Source organism: Tamandua tetradactyla, chromosome 19, assembly GCF_023851605.1.
Source record: "Tamandua tetradactyla isolate mTamTet1 chromosome 19, mTamTet1.pri, whole genome shotgun sequence".
NCBI classification, from domain to species: Eukaryota; Metazoa; Chordata; class Mammalia; order Pilosa; family Myrmecophagidae; genus Tamandua; species Tamandua tetradactyla.
Window position 1 is genome coordinate 32798587 of NC_135345.1, and position 15685 is coordinate 32814271.

The window sequence follows — 15685 nt, forward strand, 5'->3', positions numbered from 1 at the left end:
TCACAAATGCTCATGGATCATTCTAAAGGATAGACCAAATGCTGTCTATACAAAGCAAGTATCAATAAATTGTAAAAGGTTGACATCATAGAAAACACATTCTTGGATAATAACAGAATGAAGTTGGAAATCAATAATGGGCAGAGGGCCGGATATATATGGAGGCTAAACAACACATTCTTAAACATCCTTTTTTTTTTTTTTTTTGTATTCTGTGTGGTGGGGGTCCATTTCATTCTTTTTCCATTTGACTATCCTATAATTGCAGAACCTTTGTTGAATTCTTTTATTTTTTATTATTTTTTTTTTATGAGTGGGGGGGAAGGGCATGGGCCTGGAATCGAATCTGGGTTTCCTGTATGGTAGGTGAGAATTCTACTAGTGAGCTACCATTACACCCCTAGATGAATTTTAAGGTTCTACTTTGTAATTTTGAAAATAATACCATTTGTATACACATATTCATATAGAATATAATATTTAATAGAAATAAATAAGAAGGTCTTGTTTAACAATACTGGACCACTTTTAATGATTTATCCTTTCATGTTTAAACCTTTAATTCTGATCAACCAGGTATCCAATCTGATAGTCAGTTTGTTAGAAGTAAAAACAATGAAACGAACTATAACCAAATAAAAACAATAGCAACAAAAATCTATAAGATATTCATGTCCAGATACTATGATTATATTTTCACTCATGATTCTATTTATTGTCAATAACGTTCCCCAGAAGGAGATCTCATGCTTTCTGGGGTTTGAGAAAGTTGCAGCAGATTTTTGTAAGTTACCTATACACAATTATTTTTTATTTTATTTTATTTTTATTTTTAATTAATTAATTAATTTTTTGCATGGGCAGAAACCTGGAATTGAACTCAGGTCTCTGGCACGGCAGATGAGAACTCTGCATGTTGAGCCATCATGGCTCAGCCATATGCATAATTACTTTTTAAATCAAAGTTATATATTTTCTAACTTAAAGCTTCAAATAATTTTACCAGGTTGATAAAAAAAAAAATTATCTGTCCTCTTCTTCAATCTATACTATTTCCCAGAAGTAACATTTTTTATTTATTGTGGTATTGTTTTCTAGTACATACTTCTAATTTTCCAAAATTATATATTTTTACTTTTATATATGTAATTTAATTATCTGTTCCCTCCTTGCTTAGTTTCTGTAAATATTTATTGTTTTTCTTTTGTGAAAGATGAGCATGTAGTTCTCTTAAACCCCACACCTCACACACACACGTATGCTTACATACATAACACACACACTTCTCCTTTCATTTTTTTCTATAGAATAGATTTTTTATACATATTTACTTATATCATTAACCGGTGATTGAATAATAAGAACTACATAAAAACTCTAAAGAATAGACCTGTTAAGATAATATTGCATATAAGTTGTTTTATAGTAATTATTTTTCCTTTGTAGCTAAAATATCTGGATTTTCCAATTTTTTTGCTTAGATTTCCTTATAAATGTCACCAATTCATTCCCAAACTCCTTGCCAAATTCCAAAATCCCAATACATTCAAACCCATAGCAAAATCCATCATATTTCTCTCAAAAACTGTGAAAAATCTGATAATTTAATCAACTTGCAATTTAACAAGCTAGCAAGACACAGTTTCCCCATTGTCGCTATAAGACACAGACTTCTAGAGTCAGACGAGAAGAATAGTTTACTACTTACAACAATAGCTATACCCAAAAAGTCAGCATTTTTGCATGGGTCATTGAAATCCAATTCCTGCAAATGATGTGAAGAGGACCCAGAAGATACTTGCACATGCAATGGGTTGTGTTATAGGATTGGTAGTCTTTCGGTTTGATAAACCTGCCAGAATGCAATATACCAGAAATGGGTTGGCTTTTATAATGGGGATTTATTAACTTTCAATTCATAGTTCTTAGGACATGAAAATGTCCAAATCAAGGCATCAGCAAGATGATACCAGGACTCTGAAGATAGGTTGGGAATCCTGGACACTTCTGTCACATGACAAAGAATCTGGACAGCATCTGATGATTTTTCATTGGTAGGTTTTGTTGTTTTTAGTTTCTGGTTCCAGTGGTTTCCTCTCTTACCTTCTGTGGCTCCTCTCCTAGCTTCTCTGGGGCTTTTCTCTATTAGCTTCTCAATTTCAGCTCTTAGCTTCTTATGTGTTTTGTCCTTTAATAAAGGACGCCAGTCAGAGGATTATGCCCCACCTTGAATAGGATGGGTCACATCTCTTTTGAAATAACCTAACCAGAGGGTCTTATTCACAATAAGTATACAATCACAGGAATGGTTTAAAAGCACATGACCTTTTCTGGGGTATATAACAGCTTCAAACCACCATAGGTACCAGGGCTTTAAGAATATGCATTTTATATAATAGGAAGTAAATGTGCCATCTCTTTCCTCCAGAAGAAGATGCTGTCTCTGTCATTCAAGGCTGTTTGAAATTAATAAAAAAAAAATTCTTCAGAATAAAGCATCTGTATCTTGCTCAAACAAATAAAGAAAAGAGAAAATTATCTAACAGTTTTTTTGCTGATGTTGTTTTTGTGCTGTGTACTTGTTTGTGCTTTCTTTTAATTTTTGGCCCTTGAAACATTTCTCTCAGGCCTTTCTAATTAAAATAACAAGGCAAATGTGCTTCTGTTCATCTATTTTCAACATTCCCTGGGGATTCCTTTTATCCTTCTTTCACATTTAAGAACATTTTTTCTTTAACATTATTAGATTTATTCACATTTTTGATGATTTTCGCTTGTCCACTTATACTTACAAATAAGACACTGAAAGTCCAGTCAAATCACCGTGAATGGCTTGTGGACTGGGATGCTATTCTAGTGCAACAGCTGGGCTGATTTATAAAGAAATTCTTAACAGTTAATTTCTACATATCTTTTTGATCCTTGCCTTAAATTCTGTTCTATATTCTTGGTACAGAATTGGGGAAGGAGCTTAAGACATGTTTCTTTTGGCTTTTTGTGCAGACTTGTAATCAGTTCATCTCCCATTTTTATTGGATATTGTTCTAGTTTGCTAGCTGCTGGAATGCAATATACCAGAAACGGAATGGCTTTTTAAAAGGGAAATTTAATGAGTTTCTAGCTTACAGTTCTAAGGCCGAGAAAATGTCCCCATTACAACAAGTCTATAGTAATGTCCAATCAAAGGCATCCAGGGAAAGATACCTTGGTTCAAGAAGGCCGATGAAGTTCAGGGTTTCTCTCTCATCTGGAAAGGCACATGGTGAACACGGTCAGGGCTCCTCTCTCAGCTGGAAGGGCACATGGCAAATACAACATCATCTGCTAGCTTTCTCTCCTGGCTTCCTGTTTCATGAAGCTCCCCGGGAGGCGTTTTCCTTCTTCATCTCCAAAGGTCGCTGGCTGGTGGACTCTTTGCTTCGTGGTGCTGCAGCATTCTCTGCTCTCTCTGAGTCTCTCTCTCCAAAATGTTTCCTCTTTTATAGGACTCCAATAAACCAATCAAGACCCACTCAAATGGGTGGAGACATGTCATCCCCTAATCCAGTTAAACAACCATTCTTGACTAAATCACATCAACCAGGGAGATGATCTCATTACAGTTTCAAATATACAGTATTGAATAGGGATTATTCTACCTTTAAGAAATGGGATTTATATTAAAACATGGCTTTTCTTAGGGGGCATATATCCTTTCAAACCAGCACAGATATATTCTCTGATCCTAGAGTCCAGAGCTTCAGTCTACCTCTCTAGAGAAAAGTGTCATATTAATTATCCTATTATCCAAAAAGTCAGCTCACATACTATCAATATTTCTTAAACAAAGTCCATGCCATGATGGATTATAGGCATTTATATATGAGCTTTAAAGGTGAGAATGAAGCATTAAGGAAGTTTCAAGACACTTTGGAAATAAGAATAATATAGACTGACTTCCTACTTTATTCCTAGACTTCTTCTTTTATACTCTTTTCAGAAATACAAATTATCTCACTACAGCCACCTGGTCTGGTAGACTGATAGTGTTCAAAAATTAATCTTTATGGGAGCAGATTTCTACAAGTTATTGATGGGAATAAGTGAATTAATAATCCAGTTCTTTTGTTCTCAGTTGTAACAAATCTGCGGTTAACATTTCACACTGGCTTCTAGATGAGGTTGCTCTGCTGGATCAAGCTCCTATCACACACAAAGGCATCTACTTCGAAAATACACCTTTCATTTGCTGACCTTCATTTCCTCAGTCCCTTTTAGTTTTCCCTTCAACATCCTCCTGCCCCCCTCAATGACCCCAAATAAATTACTTGCCCTGGAATTTTTACTTCTGGCTCTGCTGCTGGAGAGGACCAATGTAAGACACTAGTCTTTATCGTGTCCGCTTTCCACCTTGTATTAGTTTCCTAGGGCTCCCATAACAAAGAGCCACAAACGGTGACACAAAACACCACAAATTTATTCTCACAGTTCTGAAGGCTAGAATTCTGAAATCCAAATGTCAGCAGAGGGTGGGAGGGGCAGAGTTTTCAGGCTGCCACGCGGAGACCCAAGTGATTTCTGGTGCCTGCCCCTGTAAAAGAAAAAAAAAAAAAAAACGTCAGCAGGGCAGTGCTCTTTCAAAGGCTCTAGGGAAAAACCCTTCCTTATCACTTCCTGACTTCTGGTCCTTAACGTTTTTTGAGCTTATTTCGGTCTCACAACAATCTCTGCCTTCTTTCTTTTAAATGTATCTGCCTCCAAATTTCATTCTCCTTTTTTTCAAATAGACATCAGTGATTAAATTTAAGACCCACCTTAATCTAATGTAACTTCATCTTTACTTAATTACATCTGTAATGACACAATTTCTGAATAAGGTCATATTCACAGGTACCAGAGTTTCAGGCTTGACCATAACAGTTTGCAGGGTACAATTTACCTATTTTACACTTCAACCATACTATTTCTATGGAAAGTAGAATATCATTTCATTTGTTTTCTCTTAAATCTATACTTATAGCTAAAACCATGTTGCTAGGGAATCTGGTATTTCCGCAAATTCAAATATATTTGTAGGAGAAGGATTCATACACCTATTCTACTTAATTAAGCATTAAATGTGAGGGTAAACTGAACTCAACACCATTGGTCATTGATAAACTATCAGTTTTGACCTTTAACTCTGGGAGAAATTATGCCAAATCATTGATGTCATTAAAAAATGAAGCATGTAATAACATGGATGGACCCTAGAGAACATTATGCTGAGTGAGACTAGCCAAAACCTAAAGGACAAATATTTTATGGTCCCACTGATGTGAACCGATATTAGAGAATAAACTTGGAATGTGTCATTGGTAACAGAGATCATCAGGAGATTGAAATAGGGTAAGATAATGGGTAATTGGAGCTGAAGGGATACAGACTGTGCAACAGGACTGGATACAAAAACTAAGAAATGGACAGCACAATACTACCTAATTGTAATGTAATTATGTTAAAACACTGAATGCAGCTGCATCTGAGGTATAGTTTTTTTTATTTTTATTTTTTTTATTTTTATTTCTTTCTCTCTATTATCATTTTATTTCTTTTTCTGTTGTCTTTTTATTTCTTTTTCTAAATTGATGCAAATGTACTAAGAAATGATGAATATGCATCTATGTGATGATATTGGGAATTACTGATTGTATATGTAGAATGGAATGATTTCTAAATGTTGTGTTAGTTAATTTTTTAATTAATAAAAAAAGAGAAGAAATTCATGATAAGTTACTCGAATGTCACTAGAAAATTATAAAGTCATCATTCGTTTTCATTGATTATGGTGAATTTGTTTTGAATCAACTAACCTCAAATTGTTTAAACAACTCTATTCTTCCCTTTTTACTTCATCTATGACTCTGTGAAGAAGCCTTAGTAATCTTAAAGTGTACATGATAAAACTGCACCACATACATGAACACCCTTTACATGACATAGTAAAAAACTTTGCTGTATAAACAATACAATTTATGAAAATGGGTCTATATTGAAATATTTTATTTCTATTTTAACATATTGCTGGACTAACTTTCTTCCTGGGTGAGACTATATCTACATTTGAGGTTCCCTCTTTTGGTCCTTACTGAAATATGTAAAGAAAATTGGTATACTTCCTTGGTCGTTGTTATTCTATTAACAAAGTCCTAAGATTTAATAATATAAGCAAAGATGTTTCCACGAAACTTAGAATCCCTATCAGGTTCTCATTGTATTTTGTGAGAGGGAAAATGGAAACAGCTTTTTAAAACATGTTTTATTCCTATATCTCAAGGAATACTTTTGAAGCCCTATTATGTCAATTTTAAGGATGGAAGTCAAAATGATATAAAAAAGATAGATAACATATTGAATTTTTTAACAAAAATAATCACACATTGAAAGATAAACCCTTTCTTGATTAGTTTATAAAACTTTCTTGATATTGATAATGATGAATTTGAAGACTAGTAGGATTAATGCCAGAAGAATTTAATTAATATTAATAGGTGTCATTCAGCATCAACTCTCAGTTTGACAAGGATGCAGTAAATAAAAATATTCATACACTCTTGGTAGGGCACATATTTGTTCTAAATTTGACAATGATATTTGAAAATATGTATCAAAATCTTTGTAATTATCTATATCCTTTGGAGCAGTGCTTCCTTTATTAGGAATTTTTCCTCAGCAAATAATCAGAAATGAGTACACATTTACATAAAAATGGCATACTAAAGCATAGTTTACAATACTGAAACAAATTGATAGTCCAAGTAACTAATAATTGGCTACTGGACAAGCAAAGTACAGATAGTAAGAAGATATTCTGTAAATATTAAAATATCTAGAAAATATATTCTGTAGATATTAAAATTAACTTTTAGAATATTGACTGTGAAAACACTCAAGATATATGAAAAAGGAACACAATTTATAAACTGTATTATGTTATAATCCAGAATTGTTAGTAAAATTTATATATTCACATAAGAACATTTTAAAAGGGCTAATAAGATGGTGTTTATTTCTAAGTATTATTTGAAAGTTTATTTACTAAAATGTTCTGTGAGTAGCTTTGTGCAAATCAAATGTTTCAAGAATATGGTTTTATTATTTTTGAAATCAGATTTAACATTATTTAATATAGCATATAGGCTATTTAAATTTCACTGTTTATAAAGACAGTTTAAGTATTGTTTGTTTTTATATAAATTTTGTGAGTTTAATGTGAACAAGTAATTTCATTAATAATGCTTCATTGATTAGGTCATTAATATTTATAATAATCTTTGTAGTAATCCTACAAAGTATGTCTTACTCTTATTCCTTTCTTTCCAGATCAGAAATCTGAGATTTAGCCTTGTTAATTGTTTAAATAAGGTATACCTAACTTTAAACCTCAATATTTTAATTATGCTATTTGCCGCAAACAAAGATATTTTCAGAGGTCGTGTTATATTTAATAGTGAGAATAAAGTTTAGGCAGCTGTACCAATAAAACAGAAATATAATGGCTTTCATCAAATAGGAGTTTATTTTTCTCTTGTGTGGAAATTCAGATATGTGGTTCATAAAGTTATCTATTGTCTTGGTTACCACTTTCCTCTTGTTCTGACATCCAGGCGAGTAGACCTTATCCCCACAGTTGAAGAGGTTCACCTGTTAGCCAGCCTCTAATGTCTTCTGATGATACAATACAAAATTGGCACACATTATATGTGTTTACATGCCAATGGGCAGATCTTAGTCAAATGCTCAAACATAGCTTCAAGGGAGTCTGGAAATTAATTTTTGTGATTTTGATCATCACAGGTCAAACCTAAGATTTGAATAAAAATCAAGTAAGGAGATACAAATATTGGAAAAGAATGATCTCTGCACACATTCACAAGAGTTTCACAAGATGCAGTGAAACTTAATGGGTTTAGTAAATTGGCTTGTGAAATATTTTTTCTAAGCTACAACTTTATTTTTATTTTATTAAAATGAAATAAATAGATAAGCATGCTTTAGAATATAATATAGGTAAAGGAGGTAAAATACATATTTTTCATATATATATTTCAATTGTGTAAATCAATTTCTCTCCTCTCTCTATGCATGTGAGTAAAGATCAATAATCCAAGGAGACACAAATTTATACTGAGTCCTAATTAAACACAAGTATCTACTTTAGTTCTTCACTCCACTTCAATTATTCTCTCTCCTTATGCATCTAATCTCCCACTTAAACCATTCTAATTCTAATAACTGACGTTCTTGGGAGTCTATTTCTTCCTGCCAACTTATGCAAATGATGACTTCTTGTCTGCGTTGGTTTGAAGCTGTAAGTGCCCCAGAAAAGATCATATTCTTTTAATCAATTGAAAGATCATATTCAATTAATCAATTGTGCATATAGACCTATTGTGAGTGGGACCCTATGATTACGTTATTTCAGTTGAGGAGTGCATCAGGGTGATATTATTTAAAAGTTTTTTTATACTGGAGTCCTTTATAAAAGGTAAAACACAGAAAAAATCCCCAGAGAACCTGAGAGAGGAACCAATTAAAGCTAGAAGCTGAAAGCAATGAAACTGGGGAGAGAAGGACTAGTCAATACCACCATATGCCTTGCTATCTAACAGAGGAGCCCAAGCTTGCTGGTAGCTGGTCTTTGGGTCAAAGGTATCATCCTATTGTTGCCTTGTTTTGGCTGTTTTCATGACCTCAGAATTATAAATTGCAAGCTGATAAGTTCACATTGTTAGTGTTATGAGAAGATTGTGGAGTAGGATAGGCTGAGTTCACCCCTGCTCCAAGGAACAGCTTGAGAAGGGACTGGCGGGCAAGTGAGATAGCAATTCCAGGAGATAAGTGATCTGGGAGGGTTTTCTGCACCACATAAGGAGGTCCTGGTTGCAAAAGTTGAGGAACTGAGAAGCAGAGAACCAGAGACTGACCAGCTGCCTTCAGGAGTGCATGGATGGGGAAACAGGGACTACAAGTAAGCCAAGCTGTGTTCTTGAATTGGTTACCCTCACCAGTGCAGCCCCGTGATCCACAACTCACCCCACACTGCACATACCTGAACCCACACATCACCCGCATATCACCTGCACATCCTCCCTGCGCTCCAAGTGCACTGCCCCACCAAGTCCCATGAAAATACCTGCCCCACAACCCCACCCAAAGTGCACATGCCTGCTCCAGCCTGACCCACCTCTCCTGCAAAAGGTAGTTTCACACCACACCATCCAAGCCCTACCATCCCCTCCTTGCACCTTGCAGGAGGTTGCCATTGCATAAAGGCTGAAGGCACTTACCTCAACATTACCCCATCAACTGCCCACCCCATGGAGTTCTGTGTACATGTACCTCACTTTACAGATCTGCACATGTGCATGGCTCATAGTCATACCTCCCAGATTTTGGCATGAGCTGACCTGTACAGCTGGGCCACATCCACCCCCAGCCAACAAAGGCTCAAAGTCAACTTGCTGCCCTGAGCTGAGCATATGCACAAAAAGGGCCCTGTCTACCAAGACCCATGCACCCAAACAGCCACATCTTCCCCAACACTGGGTGCACATGCTCACAGGCACCAGTGTAGCATCCCCAACCTCAGCCTATACCTGTGCTGCAATGTAGCACCACATTCTTGTGCCCCATCTTGCACCCCACATCCTGCTCCACATCCATTCTACAAATACAAGGCTTTGGACTACTGAAGGAAATCCGCTTCCAAATTAAGCCAATCAAGATATTTGTATGTTGTGAAGACAACAGAAGATCACTAAACCTATAATAGTGCAGGCAGATATAGTCAAGCTTAGTGATCAAATTAAAACAACAGAGGAGACACAGATGTTGGAACAACCAATCAAAGATATTCATATATCTCTTCTAAATAAAATAAATTGGATGGCTAATGACATAAAGAAGATCGAGAAGACATTAGAAGAGTATAAAGAGGAATTTTAAAGAATAAATAGAAAATAGCACATATCACAGAGATTAAAGATGGTATAGACCAAATAAAAAACATACTAGAGATACAAAACAGCAGATTTGAAGAGGCAGAAGAAAGAATAAATGAACTAGAGGGTAGAACGACTGATTTTGAAGACTCAAAACTGTAAATGGCAAAACTGATGGGAAAATTTGAATTTGATGGGCAAAACAAAGCATGAAAATAAAAGAATGGTGTCCCAGAAGGAGAAGAGAAGAGTAAAGGGCTAAGAAGATTAGTTGAGTGTATATCAGGAGAAAACCTCCCAATCCTTATAAAGGACATAAATATACAAGTCAAAGAAGCTCAATGAACTCGAAATAGAATAAATCCAAATAGGTCTTTCCCAAGACACATACTAATAAGTCTGTCAAACACTGATGAGAAGCAGACAATTCTGAAATCAACAAGAGAAAAACAATCTACTACATATAAGGGAAACCACATAAGACTGAATTTAGACTACTCAATTGGCACCATGGAGGCAAGAAGGCAGTGGTATAATGTATTTAGGATCCTGGAACAGAAAGACTTCCAGCCAAGAATCCTGTACCTGGCCAAATTGTCCTTCAAAACTGAGGGAGAGATTAAAATTTTCACAAGCAAATCCTGAAATAATTTGTCAACAAGAGATCAGTCCTACAAGAAATATTAAAAGGAGTTCTGCCAGTTGGAAGATAAAGAAGGAGATGGAGGACTTGAGGAGGGCACAGAAATGAAGAGTACTAGTAAAGGTAACTTAAAGGATGAAAAGACAAAGAGGGAAAAGGATATATAGATCTGACAAATAAAATCTAAAATATAAGATGGTGGTTTCAAGAAATGTCTTTTCATTAATAACTTTGAATGCTAACAGACTAAATTTACCAATTAAAAGACACAGAAGAAGGGTAGGCAATGGTGGCTCAGTGGCAGAATTCTCACCGGCCATGCCAAAGACCTGGGTTTGATTCCTGGTGCCTGCCCATGAAAAAAAATAAAAATAACTTTGGGTGGGCAATAGTAGCTCAGTGGCAGAGTTCTTGCCTGCCATGCAGGACACCTAGGTTTGATTCCTGGAGCCTGCCCATGCCAAAAAAAAAAAAGACTCAGATGGGCAGAATAGATTTAAAAATATAATCCAATTATATACTGCTTAAAAGAGACTCATCTTAGACACGAGGATACAAATAGATTAAAACTGAAAGGATGGAAAAGATATTCTATGCAAATTGTAACCAAAAGCAAGCAGGAGAAGCTATACTAATATCAGACAATATAGACATTAAATGCAAAGGCATCATAAGAGACAAAGGACACTAGATATTAATTAAAGGGACAATATATCAAGAAGAAATAACAATCATAAATGTTTATGTACTTAATCAAGGAACTCCAGAGTACACGAGACAAACATTGGCAAAACTGAAGCGAGTGATAGATGCTTAAATAATAATAGTAGGAGATTTCAATACAACACTCTCCTCTATAGACAATACAACTAGACAGAAGATCAATAAGGAAATAGAGAAGTTAAACAACTTGATAAATGATTTAGACCTAACAGACATATATAGGTCATCACAACCCCAACACCAAGGTATGCATTTTTCTCTAGTGTTCATGGAATTTTCTCCAGATAGATCTGGGGAAAAAGACAGGTCTTTATAAATTTAAAAGCATTGAATTTATTCAAATTACCTTCTCTGATCACAATGCAATGAAGCTGGATATCAATAATCACCAAAGAATGAGAAATTTCACAAATACATGGCAATTAAATAGCACACTCTTAAACAACCAGTGGCAAAGAAGAAATTGCTAGAGTAATCAGTAGCTATCTGAACATGAGTGAAAATGAGAATACAACATGTCAGAACTTATGGGATGTGGGAAAGGCTGTGCTGAGCAGGAAATTTATTGTACTAAATGCCTATATTAAAAATTAATAAAGCACAAAAATTGAGGACTTAACTGCTCACCTCGAGGAACTTGAGAAAGAACAGCAAACTAACCCCAAAGCAAATAGAAGAAGAGAGATAACAATGATTAAAGCAGAGTTAAATGAATGGGAAAACAAAAGAACAACAGAAAGAATCAATAAAACCAAAAGTTGGCTCTTCAAAAAAAATCAATAAAATTGATGGACCACTAGCAAAACTGACAAAGAAAAAAGAGAGAGGATGCAAATAAACAAAATCAGAAATAAGAAGGAGTGCATTCCTGCAGATCCTGAATAAATAAAAGAAATAATAAGAGGATATTATGAACAACTATAAGACAGTAAACTAGACAATGTAGATGAAATTGATAAATTCCTGGAAACACACAAACAAGCTACACCGATTCAGGAAGAAATGGAAGATCTCAACAAATCAAGTAAAGAGATTCAATCAGTCATCACAGATTTTCCTACAAATAAAATCCCAAGTCCAGATGGCTTCACAGGGGAATTTTATCAAATATTCCAAGAAGAACTAACACCAATCCTGCTCAAGCTTTTCCAAAAAAATTGAGGAAAAAGAAACACTATATAACTCATTTTATAAAGCTAATATCATTTTAATTCCAAAACTGGGTAAAGACGCTATAAGAAAGGCCAATATCCCTAATGAATCTAGATAGAAAAATTCTTAAGAAAATAGTAGCAAATTGAATCCAACAAATCATTAAAAGAATTGCACACCATGACCAAGTGGGGTTTATGCCAGGAATGCAAGGATGGTTCAACACAAAAATATCAATTAAAGTAATATAGCACATTAACAATTGAAAGGGAAAAATCACATAGACATCTTAATTGATGCTAAAAAAAGCATTCAACAAAGTTCAACATTCTTTTCTCATTAAATACACTTTAAAATATAGTAATCAAAGATAACTTCTTCAATATGATAAAGGGCATATATGAAATGTCCATAGCCAACATCATACTCAGTGGAGAGAGACTGAAAAGCTATCCCCCTAAGATTGGAAACAAGAAAAGGATGCCCATATTACCACTATTATTCAACATTGTACTAGGAATTCTAGCTAAAGCAATCAGGTAGGATGAAGAAATAAAAGGCATCCAAATTGGAAAGGAAGAAGTAAAACTTTCATTATTTGCAGATAATGTGATACTACACCTGGAAAATCCTGAGAAATCTACAACAAAGTTGCTTGAGCTAATAAACAAATTCAGCAAGGTGGTGGGATATAAAATGAATGTGCTGAAATCAGAAACATTTCTATACACTGGCAATAACCTAAATGGGGAGTCAGTTAAGGAAAAAAAAATTCCATTAAAAATATCAACTAAAAGAATCAAAGTACTTAGGAATGAACTTAACTAGGTATATAAAGGACTTGTACACAGAAAACTGCATAACATTGAGAAAAGAAATCCAAGAAGATCTAGATAAGTGGAAAGACATTCCCTGCTCATGGATAGGAGAAGTAAATATAGTTAAGATGTCAATTCTACCTAAATTGATCTACAAATTCAATGCAGTACCAATCAAAATTCCAACAGCCTACTTTGAAGAATGGGAAAAGCTAGGTACTAAATTCATCTGGAGGGAGAGAGACCACAAATAGCTAAAAACATCCTAAAAAAAGAAGCACGACCTAAAAAAAGAAGAACAAACAACATTGACTCGAGAAAAAATAGATGACCTCAACAAACCGATCACAAGTAAAGAAACTGAATCAGTCACTAAGAAGCTTCCCAAAAAGAAAAGTTCAGGACTGGATGGTTTCACATGTGAATTCTCCCAAACATTCCCGAAAGAATTAGTACCGATCCTGCTCAAACCCTTGAAAAAAATTGAAGAGGAGCTAAAGCTAACTAACTCATTCCACAAAGCCAACATCACCCTCATATCAAAATCAGACAAAGATATTACAAAAGAAGAAAACTGCAGACCAATCTCTCTTATGAATTATAGATGCAAAAATCCTCAGCAAAATCCTTGCAAATCGAAGCCAGCAGCATATTAAAAGAATTACACACCATGACCAAGTAGGATTCATCCCAGGTATGCAAGGATGGTTCAACATTAGAAAATCAATTAATGTAACACACCATATCAACAAATCAAAGCAGAAAAAACACATTATCATTTCGATTGATGCAGAAAAGGTATTTGACAAAATTCAACATCCTTTCCTGTCAAAAACACTTCAAAGAATAGGAATAGAAGGGAACTTCCTCAACATGATAAAGGGAATATATGAAAAACCCACAGCTAACATCATCCTGTATGGGGAAAAGCTGAAAACTTTCCCCCTAAGATAAGGAACAAGACAAGGATGTCCACTATCACCACTGTTATTCAACATTGTGTTGGAAGTTCTAGCCAGGGCAATTAGACAAGAAAAAGAAATACAAGGCATCAAAATTGGAAAGGAAGAAGTAAAACTCTCACTGTTTGCAGATGCTATGATACTACATGTTGAAAACTCCCCAAAATCCACAGCAAAACACTATTAGAGCTAATAAATGAGTATAGCAAATGGCAGGTTACAAGATCAACACTCAAAAATCTGTAGTGTTTCTATGCACTAGTAATGAACAATCTGAGGGGGAAATCATGAAAAAGAAATCCATTTACAAGGGCAACCAAAAGAATAAAATATTTAGGAATAAAAAAAAAAAAGAAGCAGAAAGGGGAAGATTAACACTTCCTAACTTTGAAACATCATAAAGCCACAGTGGTGAAAACAGCACGGTACTTGATAGAAGTATTGACCAATGGAATCAAACTGAGAGTGCAGAAACAGACTGCCAAATCTCTGGTCAACTGATTTTTAACAAGGCTCCCAAAACCACTGAACTGGGACAAAGCAGTCTTTTCAGTAAATGGGCATGAGAGAACTGAATATCAATAGCCAAAAGAATGAAAGAGGACCTTTACCTCACACCCTTTACAAAAATTAACTGAAAGTGTATCAAACACCTAAATATAAGAACTAGAATCATAAAGCTTCTAGAAGAAAACATCTTCAAGACATAATAGGAGGTAGCTTCCTAAACTTTACACCCACAACACAAGCAACAAAACAAATAATGAATAAATGGGAATGCTTCAAATCAATGCTTCTGCACCTCAAAAGACCTTGTCAAAAAGTTGAAGAGGTGGGCGGCCACGGTGGCTCAGCAGGTAAGAATGCTTACCTGCCATGCCCGAGCACCCGGGTTCGATTCCTGGTGCCTGCCCATATAAAAAAAAAAAAGGTTGAAGAGGCCAGCTCAATGGGAGAAAATATTTGGAAATCACCCATTGGACAAAAGTTTTATATCCTTTATACACAAAGAAGTTATACAACTCAACAACAAAAGAACAAACAACCCAATTTCAAAATGGGCTAAAGATATGAGTAGGCATTTTTTCTGAATAGCAAATACAGATGGCTCAAAAGCACATGAAGAGATGCTCATTTTCATTAGCTATGAGGGAAATGTAGATCAAGACTACAAAGGGATACCACCTCACACCTATAAGAATGGCTGCTATTAAATGAACAGGAAACTACAAATGTTGGAGAGGATGTGGAGAAATTGAAACACTTATCCACTGCTGGGGGGAATGGATAATTTTACAGTCGCTATGGAAGACAGTTTGGTGGTTCCTTAGGAAACTAAATATTGAGTTGCCCTATGACCCAGCAATAGGACTACTTGGTATATACCCAGAAGAGCTGAAAGCAGTGCACAGACATTTGTATATC

The 15685-nt window shown here is 35.0% G+C and overlaps 1 long non-coding RNA gene across 1 annotated transcript in view; it reads right to left on the reverse strand.

Annotated features, from left to right (window-relative positions):
• Positions 1-3799: 3799 nt before the first annotated feature.
• Positions 3800-15685, reverse strand: part of LOC143663553 (uncharacterized) — a 119738-nt gene continuing 107852 nt past the window's right edge. The window contains exon 4 of the long non-coding RNA XR_013166029.1: positions 3800-4570. This is a non-coding gene — a long non-coding RNA (uncharacterized LOC143663553). The remainder of the gene's footprint in view (positions 4571-15685) is intronic.